The sequence below is a fragment of the Equus asinus genome, chromosome 1 (assembly GCF_041296235.1).
Source record: "Equus asinus isolate D_3611 breed Donkey chromosome 1, EquAss-T2T_v2, whole genome shotgun sequence".
NCBI lineage: Eukaryota > Metazoa > Chordata > Mammalia > Perissodactyla > Equidae > Equus > Equus asinus.
In genome coordinates, this window is record NC_091790.1 from 156859924 (window position 1) to 156871416 (window position 11493).

Here is an 11493-nt window from a genome sequence, read left to right on the forward strand (position 1 = left end):
AGGTCACTCAGAAAATGGCAGTGTGCTTTGCTATTTCATTGTTTCCTTCAGAGAGAGGGAAGGAGTTGCATACTGTTGTGTACTTCACATTCCAGGACAAAGTAACCTTAGTGATGTTGGGTAACACGCACGCACACCAAGTTAGAAAATGATGTATTCTTAGGCAAAAAGGTGATGATGGAAAACCTCCAATTATCTGCCCTAAGGACTCCTACATAAAACATGGGGCGGGGGGGGGTGGAGGCCACGAGTTATTGTCTGTCATCAGTCCTACCAAATTTCACAGTGAGAAAATAAAAATAGGTTCACTCGAGGAAAGGACTATAATTTATCTTTTAATACTGGATTTTTTGGTCATTATTAATCTACAGCCCCTAAAATACACTTCTAATGAATGAGGGCAAGAGATTTCCAGCATGATTTGAAGAAAAAAAATCAATAATGGTACCAACTTGGGGGCTGTCCTTAGGTCATCTGCAGCAGATGTGGAAAGATGCTGGACTGGGAGTCAGGGTAGTGGGATCTGGTTAGAGATGCCCCACTAGGGGAGGCTTTCCTAGTCTATTCACCTCTCTGGACCTCAGGGGCTTTACCTATAAATTAAAGCTTTAGAGTAAATGACTTCTAAATAATCTGTAGCTCTAACAGCTATAATTCTACAGAAAAATATTACAGTTAAAACCTTCAAAAACAAAAATATCATTGTTGAGCGTATACCACGGATAAGAAAAATTGATTAATACCAGAAGTGTTGCAGAAACAGGAAGTAGATATGTTCCTGCTCTAGCTGTGTTTTGTTTTCTTTCAAATTATATTCCAGAGCCATCTTATGGAGGGTAATTTGGCCATTTTTTAAAAATGCACTTCTTTTGACCTAGCATTTCTAAGAGTTTTTCCTAAAGAAATTGTTAATATCATTAGAAAGATGTTTATCATTGCCAATTTTAGTATATTGAAACATTAGAAACCTAAGTATCTAATAATAGGAGATTTATTGAATAAAATATGGTAATGGTATATTTATTCAGTGGAACAACTGTTTAATATGGTGATGCTAAATGGGTATTAAAATAATGTGGAAGATTTACATTTATTGAAATGTATGTACTATTTAAATCTCTATTACCTATGTATGTCTCATGGGGTAAAGGATAAGGGCTGTAGAGACAGGTGGCTTGAGTTCAAATCTCTACCACTAGCTATGTGGCTTTGATCAGCTATAAAGGAAATATGTTAGTTTCCTATTGCTGTTGTAACAAATTACCACAAACTTAGTGGCTTAAGACAACATGACTTTATTATCTTACAGTTCTGGAGGTCAGAAGTCCACAATGGGTTTCAGTGGGCCAAATCAAGGTGTCGAAGGGCCACACTTCCTACGGAGGCTTAAGGGGAGGATTTGTTTGCTTACCTTTTTTAGAGTCCGTCTGCATTCCTTGGTTTATGGCCCCTTCTATCTTCAAAGCACAGCACGCCAACCTCTGCTTTTATCATTACATCTCGTCCCTGACTCTCAGCTTCCTGCCTCCTTTTTAAAAGGATCCTTGTGATTACATTGGGCCCACGTGGATAATCTCCTCATCTCAAGATTCTTAACCACATCTGCAAAGTTCCCATTACCACGTAAGGTAATACATTCGCAGGTTCCCGAGATTAGGATGTGGACGTCTCTGTAGCCATTATTCCATCTCCCACCGTGGCTAAAATCAAAGTGTCAGCAGGATTATGTTCCTTTCTGGACACTTTAAGGGAGAATTCATCTTCTTGCCTTCCAGCTTCTGGAGGCTGCCTGCATTCCTTGGCTTCTGGTCCCCTCCCTTCATCTTCAAAGCCAGCAATGGTTGGTTGAATCTTTCTCAGATTGTGTCACTCTCACACTGATTCTTCTGTCTTCCTCTTCTACATTTAAAAACCCTTGTGATTTCATTGGACTCACCTGGGAAATCCAGAATACTCCCTCTATTTTAAGGTCAGCTCATTGGCAACCTTAATTGCATCTGCTACCTTAATTCTCCTTTCCATGTAACATAGTATATTCCCAGGTTCCTGGCATCAGGACGTGGATGTCTTTGGGAGGCTATTATTCTGCCTACCACACTCAGGCTAATGGTGATGATCTGCATCATAAGGTTGTGGAGAAGATCAAAAGAATCAATACATGGCAAGTGTTTAGAACAGTGCCTGGCAGATAGGAAGCACTCCATACTAATTAACCGATAGTAAGCATTCCATAATAATTATCTATTATGGTTATTTCTGGAAAGGAAATGAGGAATATAAACAGTAGTTGTATCTGGAAGGTGAGATTAAAGCTGATTTTTACTTTCTTCCTTTTGCTCATGTTTGTTTTTCCTTTTTCTACCATGAACATGTATTCCCTGGGCACTTTAAAAATTTTAAATAAAAATGAGACAAACTAATATCTTTTTTTATTTAAGGATTAGCACCTGGGCTAACAACTGATGCCAATCTTTTTTTTTTTTCTGCTTTATCTCCCCAAACTCCGCCTGTACACAGTTGTATATCTTAGTTGCAGGCCCTTCTAGTTGTGGGATGTGGGACACCGCCTCAACGTAGCCTGACGAGCGGTGCCATGTCTGCGCCCAGGATCCGAACCCTGGGCTGCTGCAGCGGAGCGTGCGAACTTAACCACTCGGCCACGGAGCTGGCCCCCAAACTAATATCTTATAGGAGGTTATCATAGTATAATAGGAAAATAATTGAATTTGGGGTTGAATGTTCCGGTGCTCACCTTGGCCATGCTGCTAACACAAATTGCGGTATTGGGCGAGTTGCCTCACCTCTCAGCATTTCTGTTTTCCTCACTGGGAACAGGAGAGAGATGAACTATATATTTTGCAAGGTGTTTCCAGTTCTAAATGCCATTCATCTAAAATTTTAAAGATCAACAAATTGATAAATGGTAAAAAAAAAAAAAAACACTGCTTAGTGTATAAAGAACACCTACAAAATCAGTAAGAAAAAGGACAGCCCTATAAGGGAAAAAAATGAGTAAAAGGCATAAGCAGGCATTTCACAGAAGAAAAATGGATGCAAAATAAGCATAGGTAAAGATTAAGCCTCATTAGCATCAAGAAAATGCAATTGAAGACTTCAGTGAGATATTTTATACCCACTAAGTTGGAAAAAATATGGAAGTCTGACAACACCAACAATTGGAGATGACATAAACAAATGGAACTGCTTACACAGTGCTGCTGGGAGTATAAATTGGTACAACTACTTTGGAAAACAATTTGCCATTACCTTGTATTGTTTATCATGTAAAACTGAACAACACATACCCAGTGTCCAAGATTTCCACCCAGAGAAACTCTTGCACATGTACCCCGGGAGACACATACAAGAACGGTCATAGCAGCACAGCTTGTAACACTGAGAACAGCCCACAGCGGAATGGATAAATTGTAGTCTATTCACACAATGGGTTTTTTTGCTTGTTTAATTAATTAATTAATTTTTTGAGGAAGATTTGCCCTGAGCTAACATCCGTGCCCATCTTCCTCTACTTTATATGTGGCATGCCTGCCACAGTATGGCTTGACAAGTGGTGCATAGGTCTGCACCCGGGGTTCCAAACCAGTGAACCTATGACTGCCGAAGCAGAACGTTCCAACTTAACCGCTGTGCCACCAGGCCGGCCCCCATAATGGGCCTTTATACAGCTGTGAAAATGAATGAACTACAGCTCTTTGCATGGCTATGAATGAAGCTTAGAAACATAATGTTAAGTGAAAAAAGCAAGCTGCAGGAGAGTACAAATATCATAACATCATTTTTATAAAATTCAAACACAAGAAAAACCAAAACCAAAAAATGTATATTTTTAAAAGATTCATAATAAGTGATAGAAAGCAAGGAAATGGTAAACAGACAATTCAGAATAGTGGTTACTGGTGAGCAGAGGAGAGAAGGAGGGTGGGGCGATGTAACTGGTAATGTTCTGGTTCTTAAATTGGACAATAGACCCATAAGTGATCATTTTATTCTGGTTCATAACTTGCGTCCATGTGAGATATATATTTTTGTATGTATAGACAGATTAAAATGATTTAAAAAAAATAGTGTTTAGGACCTTCTTTATCCCGATCCAGGATGCTAATCACTTAGATTCCTTTCAAACTCCTTAAAGTGAACTCTTTATTGCCAGTTTGTGATTTGCAATCCTGCTAGTTATGACTTCATAACAGCCACCTATAGCTGGGCTTGTGCAACAGCTGTTCTCAGTTTATGCTCCAAATTAACCTCATATTCTCTGAGATCCACACCCCTTATGGGGGGTTTACACCGACAGAAACAGTATCTCCAAAAGTCTCCCATAGCTTGTCTTCTGTGTGCCCCAGAGCCAACCATGTTTTTGGCACCTCTGCAATAGGTGCTGAGGTACATGGTTCATAAATATCCAACCCAGCCAGGCGAATTTGGTACTTCTCTGATTCGTTACAGTTTTGATTTCAATGCTGAAGAATCACAGTCCTTGTTCCCCTGACTTGTCTTCTATCATTTCACAAGGTTTGTTCATTTAGTCATGGTCCAGAGGGGCTTGGTCTCACAGTTCTGCAACAGTCCCAGAATTCGCATTATTTTTGACTTCCATCTTTGATCACAGTCTCCCAAAGGACGAACCAGCTTTGTCAATTTAGTTTTCCTTTTCCTTGACTCTAAGTGAAGCATCAGGAAGCAATTATCAGAACTCAGGTGTAACTTAAATACCAATGTTTCCAATGAGAGGATTGTCTTTCATAGCATTTGCCCAATGAAGCTGGTGCCAAGTGCATGGCGGAAGATGGATGCGGCTGGTCTTTGGGGCAGCAGTGACACCTGGCATCCAAACGTCAACACTTACATCCACCTTTGGATGTTGGATACTACAGACACAGCAGCTGGGTAGAGTACTGGCTTTTAAGACTCACTACCTAAGGTGGAATGGCTCCCAAGTCGTTACATACCACTTTGCCTGAGGACTCCAGTTTTGGTGAGAAAGATTTATTTTTTTAACTTTGGATCATGAAAAATTACCAAAAATAAACAAAAGGAAAAGGAAAATAATGTAAATATACTCTACAAAATAGATATAAAAAGTATACAAAGAATATAATGAAATCCATCACCCATCTCCAGTTTCAATAATTATTAACTCACGATCAGTCTTGTTTCATTTGCATGCCCCATTCCCTCCAGGATTATTTTGAAGCAAATCCCCAGTACCATGGGGTGTAGATATTATGAATGGATCATCATGATAAACAATCTCAAAGATTCTAAGACAGTATTATTAGTGGCAATATTGAGGACAATCCCTCTTTGCAACATGATTACAAGCTACTCGTTTTAATCAGTTAAATAAATGAGAAGCCAAAGTTCCTCACACTTGAGACTGCCTTTAACTTCCCAGTGGAGGGCTTTCTTGGACAAATTCAACATATGGAAAATTCCTGCAGGACTTTATAGTTGGGAGGAGCAAAAGGACTTAACTTCATTGAGGTTTGTATTTCTTCAGTCTCACCATCAACAGACTATTGAAAGAGTCAATGAAATAGCATCAGTTCTGTTACAATAGTCTTAACTGGTCTCTATAATCCGTCCTGCGTAAAATTATCTTCCTAAAGCACACCTTTGCCCATTCTTTTAATAAATGTGAGTGCCTATTATGTACAAAGCATTGTACGAGGCATGGTACGAATCAGATCTGGCTACTCTTCTATAATAAAGAATTTGTCTGGTCTTTGTCCTGGGTTCCTGGGAGGCAGTTTCTAAGCCCTTGGAATTTTCCAAGCGATAACAAGACTTTTTACTACTAGTGGGTCCCTGGACCACACTTGAGTTTATGATGAGGAGATGACCCATGGGGGCAGGTCACGATGGAAAGACCAACCATGTGATTAGAGGATTGGGGTTTTGATCCAAGTGATATCAACCTAGTCTCCAGGGAAGGAAGAGGGGCTGCAGATTGAGTTCAATTATATGATCAATTATTCAATCAAGCATGCTTGCATAATGATACTCCAATAAAAATTCTGGACTGGACACTCAAAGCTTGGGGAAGCTTCCTTGTTAGTGAACACATCAATGTGCCCAGAGGATGATTCATCTTGAGACCACACTGACAGGACACAGAAGCTCTGCATTTGAGACTCTTTCCCTATGAGTCTCTTCACTTGGCTGGTCCTGATTTGTGTCCTTTATAGTAAAACTGTGATCATCAGCATAGCACTTCTCTGAGTTCTGTGAGTTCTCTAGTGAATTATCACACCTGAGGGGGTCATGGGAACCCCTGAATTTGTAGCCATTCAGTCAGAAGAGCAGGTGGCCTGGGGACTTCCTGCAGTGCAGCTGGTGTCTGAACCTGAGGTGACGGCGGTTTGGTCGAGGACTGCACCCTTCGCCTGTGGAGTCTGCAGTAGCTCAGGACAGCGTTGCGGTATTGCAGCTCCTACCTTCAAAAATCCACAGATTAGTAGAGAAGAGAAGACATTATATGCTTATAAAAACAACATAAAAAAGTGTCATGCAACAGTTACGGATGCGCTGTGGGAGACCAGAGAAAGGAAAGAGAACTTGCAACCAGGGACACCAGAGGAGGCCTTGGGGCGAAAGTGGCCCTTGTCCAGAGCCTTGAAAGTTGAGAGAGATTTGGACATGCAAAAGCTGTAACAGTTAACAATATTCATTGAGTGCTTACTCTCCATCAGGCTCTGTTCTAGTGCTTACACATAATAACCGATTTAACACACAGTCTGATGAGGTTGCACTGATGCTATCCCTCTTTCATAGGGAGTACATTGAGATCAAATGTCTTGCCAGGAGTAGCACAGCTAATAAGTGGAGAACTGCGACGTGGACCCAGACAATATGAGTCTAGCTCCCACAGCTTTGATCACTGCACTCGACTACCTTTCAAGTGAGAGGAAAGAATGTTCTAGGAGGAAGGACTAGCAGAAACAGATGGGAAAGCAGTGGTGTAAACATAAGGGAAAAGGAATAATGTCGGATAGGTACTTTAAACACTAGACTAAGGGCTCTAAACTTGACTCAGGAGGCCTTGGGGCACCAAAGGTTCTTGGGGATGAGGCTTGGTCATGGGATTCTGTGGACTTTCGGGCACTGCAACAATGTGGAGAATTACCATTGAAAGCATGGTCTGCTCCTTCAAATCAGAGTGCTACTCTTCCCCTCCTAAAGGACGAATCCCGTTCTACCTGCTACTCAAGTTGTGGTGTGTAGACTAGAAACTCCAAGGAGGAGCCTCTCATTCTTATTTTTAGTCCCCCAAGGCAATTGGCCTAGCGCACACTGTAGGTACTCGACTATTTGCGGGATGCGTGGATATTATACCAGGTTGTACCATATCAGATTGCCAATATTTGACCCTTTTGACCTACAAAAATAGCAATTTATTATCATTTCAACCTATTTTATGACGCTGTATTGCAATTATGTTCAGAGATAGACTAATGTCAAAATTCAAGTACATTATTGATAAAGGTATTAAAGTAGGCATTAGACACTTTATAAGGAACTATTGTTTGCCTAGAAACTTAATATTGTACAGAATTTAAACTAGAATATATATTAGAATATTATAGTATATTGTACACGTATACATATGTACATATATTGTACATATATGTATATCTAATATGTGTATACGTTAGCATATTGTAGAATATATGTGTGTGGAGAGAGAGAGACATGAAGACCTATCAATAGAATATTTCTACAAGTATTGTTATTCATGCACTGTGATTCTGAGGTCAAATCAGAAGCTCAAATTCCATTCAAATCAAGTTTATAAACTTGAGGTAAAGCTCAGTACAGTAGATTGAAAATGAAGGGGGAGAAAGAGAAATGAGAAAATTGGAGAAACTTTAGCTTATCGTTGATGTTAGTTACAGTGTCTCATAGAGGATTCTCTGTCAGTGAGTAAGAAGTCATTCTTAGCTGCCTTCAACCAAGAAGTTAGGAAATTTTAAGTTAGACGTGTGTCACGTTGGAGATGACGCCATCAATTGAAGGAAGAAGATGAGCTGATGTCAGGGTCCCTCCTAAAGCACAAGGGACCTGCCCACCTGAGGAGCCTCTGGGTAGGCTCAGTGCTAACTCCAGAGGGTCAAGCTTCAAAGCTAAACCCCAGGAGCGGCCCTCATCTGTGCAGCTTAACCACGGAAGGGAATCCATGGCCCCGACGGCAGAAGTAGAGCGTGGAGCATGCAGCCCACCCTCAAACTTCCAACAAGGACTTTACGCATATACGAGAATCACAACTCAAGGAGAGGGCAATTGAAAGTAGACTGAAACCCGACTCAAGATCCTGCCCAGCAAGTCTGCCTTTATTCGGTGTGTTTGTTTAGTTTAACTGAACAGCAGATTGTAAAAGACGATTTATTCCTGAAGGCAGCTCAGACCTGCTAGTTGCTTGCTGACTCTCCTGAAACAGACCTACTAACGGGAAAGATTTTTCCCAAAGATTCTTTGCAAAGTAAAGTGCTCTAAACTAAGCATTCAATAGAGAATATTCGATGGAGAATTATTTCCGAGCTGGAGGAAGTAGAGAAGCTGGACTATCTGTATCGTCGGACTTTTGATTTGCACACAAAGGGTGCTGGCTCACAAGGTCTGAAGGGAGGGCCAATTGAAGTACAAATGTTCTCCCTAAATTAAAAAAATATTGATCAAGTGGCATCAAATATATTTGCATTTACCAATCTCTGGGAAATTCTGTTACAAATCTCAAGCAATTTAACTTTTCTAACACCATAGTCAGAAAAATCCCAGCTTCTAATCTGGAAACTTCATAATCCATACTGGTTTTACCCCTCAGATGCTGATCTTACAAAGTGGACTCTATCGTGTACCTTCCGAATACTCTGCTAAAGATGTACAGGGCCCTTAACAGCGCCTTTGGAAGATCAACATCCCACCACTGCCCACCCCCAAAGAATCACACATACAAGGACCCTCAACCTCTCTTTAAATCTCAATTTTGTGTCCCATGGAAATAACAATACATTCTGCTCTTCTTCACTCCACGTTCTCAGAAGTTTTCTTTAAGAGGGAAGAAAGATTTGGGGGATCAGTTCTCCAAGCTGGGATGTCTTGCTGGGTCTTCTCCCCAGAGGCTCACAATCCTATGGCGCACAGTGGTCCCCTCCTGGCACTGTAGTTGCTTTCTGTTAATTTGCTCCCTCCTTTCCCTTCTGTTCCTCCTGCTCTAATATGAGGGAGAGGCTGTTTTTCCAGAAGCCTCTCTTGCCGGGATACATCAGAAACCCCAAGGACTGAAGAAAGCCATATAGCACAGACCTCTAAAAGGAGAGGCCAATACCAAGCTCATAGAAGCGCTCCCCAATTTTCAGCCTGCCTGGTGCCTCATTTCCTGTTCAGATTTCCACTGGAGCTAAGAGGTCTGGATAAGTGCCTATTTTCTTGGCCTTTACAGCTTTCCTCCTGTCTTGTTTCTCTCTGCTCCAAAGAGCTGTTTCTTCTTCTTTAGTGAGAAAATAATGTTATAGCCACCCTGCTGGAACTGTGCCTGAAACTGTATGAAATAACACACCCATGCCCGCACTCAGAGCTCGCACCCCCTTACCCTTTTGACCGTCTAACACAGTAGATGATTACTCAATGTTTTTTCTCCCCACTCTCCCAAAACTGTAAGCTGCCTGTGGCAGAGACTTTGTCTCTCACTGCTGTGTCCCCAGAGGCCAGCACACACACAGTGTGGGCATCCTGTAAGTACTTGTTGAATGAATGAATCAATGTGCCTAGATTGGATGATAGAAACAAAAAGATTGAAGAACAAACTTGCATGAAACAACTTTCTAATACATTTTCGTGTAACTATGTGACAAATATCTGATAAGGGTTATAAAATTAGCCAAGGATGTTAAAACTGTCAAGAGCATTCTGAACTCGCCCCTCAATATGATAGGAAAAAATGACTTTTGCTTTCAGGTGTATACTGTGGCCTGACATTCTTTGTGGGAATCTTTTATTTTTAAGAGAAACAATCTGTTAGACCAATATGTGAAACGTTTTTATTTAAAGCATATAAAATACAGAGTCATATCATCAGATTAAATGGGGTCTCCTTTCCTTGGATGCCGCAACCACCACCAACTGATACACCTCTTCAAGTAAGTTGATTATCCTTTTAGGGAAAACTCACATTCACCGAAGGTCAGATGAAGAGTGTATATGCCTTTTCAAGTAATAACCTTTAAAATATTGACCACAGAGTCATATGGTACCTTCTAAAAGGTTCTGAAATACTCAGAAAGTTTGTTTCTCTAAAAAATGAAACAAGAGGGAAAGGGAGAAGAATGGGTCCTAACGTCATTTAATCTTCCAGAATGATCCACTTTTTATAATTTTATTTCTCCATATCTTGTCACAGAAAAGTGTTTGATTTGCTCAGGATCAAGGAATCTCCTGTTAAATCAAAAGCTGATGAGGGTATTATAAATGCAGCTCCGTTCAAATTTATCAACCTGTACAGCAGGGGTAACTCCGCCCGGGATCGATTTTGCTTACTACATATGAGTTGCACTGTCAGAGTTGGTACTGATCTTCAGGCTTCTTTCTACTCACTGATATGGGATTTTGATTGCAAGATTCAATGACATCAATACTCCGACCAGTGGAAGAAAGCCTTTTACGTGATGGAGAACACCAGCTGTTCCAGTATCCCGCTCCTTCCGCCTGGAATTGCAACTTTCTTTTCGCTCACGAGGCATCATTCAGTTGCTTTCTCCTTTATGCTTCAGTAACACTTTCAGAAAATCTCCCTACAGCACCTATCACAGAGTTGTGTGATCAATAATTTACACCCAGAATTTGTTAGCCCATATGGTACATTTGTTAAATAGAAAAAGACACCTCTTCCTCTCGGGGAGTCAGAGAAAGATGAGATAACACCAACTACGTATCTTTATAAAGTTTAGGGAAAAAATTAGGGCAGAGGAGGCCACTCACCTTCTCCCCTCCTCCCAGGCCCACACCGGCACCACAAAACAGGAGAGAGATTTGCCAACAACAAAATGTTTTGCTATTTAGTTCAGTTGTGAGATATACCTTGTTAACAATAGTGCGAGTTTTCCTATAAGGACCAGATCTCTTCCAGAATAAATGGAAGCAGGTCAACATTTTGCGTGAGGAAGATTTTTCAGAGACAAGGCACTTGATTTTCAAGTGCGTGCTTAGTAGGCTGTCAGCCACTCAGTGATCTCTCACTTTTTTAGAGGTGATGTTATATTTTGGGTTTTCACTGAGAAGAAGAGGAAAAAATGAAATGGTGCTGTCGTCTTGTGCCTGAGACCACTCAAAAAAACCTGGATTATTTCTACCTCCTGCATGCTCTTCTGGGAAGAAGGGAGACAGTGGACAAGCAGGGAAGAAAGAGAGGTGTGAAGAGTGGGTAGGAGGCAGTTGCTACTGGTATCTGGACAATATCCTGGCAAACACATCTGGATG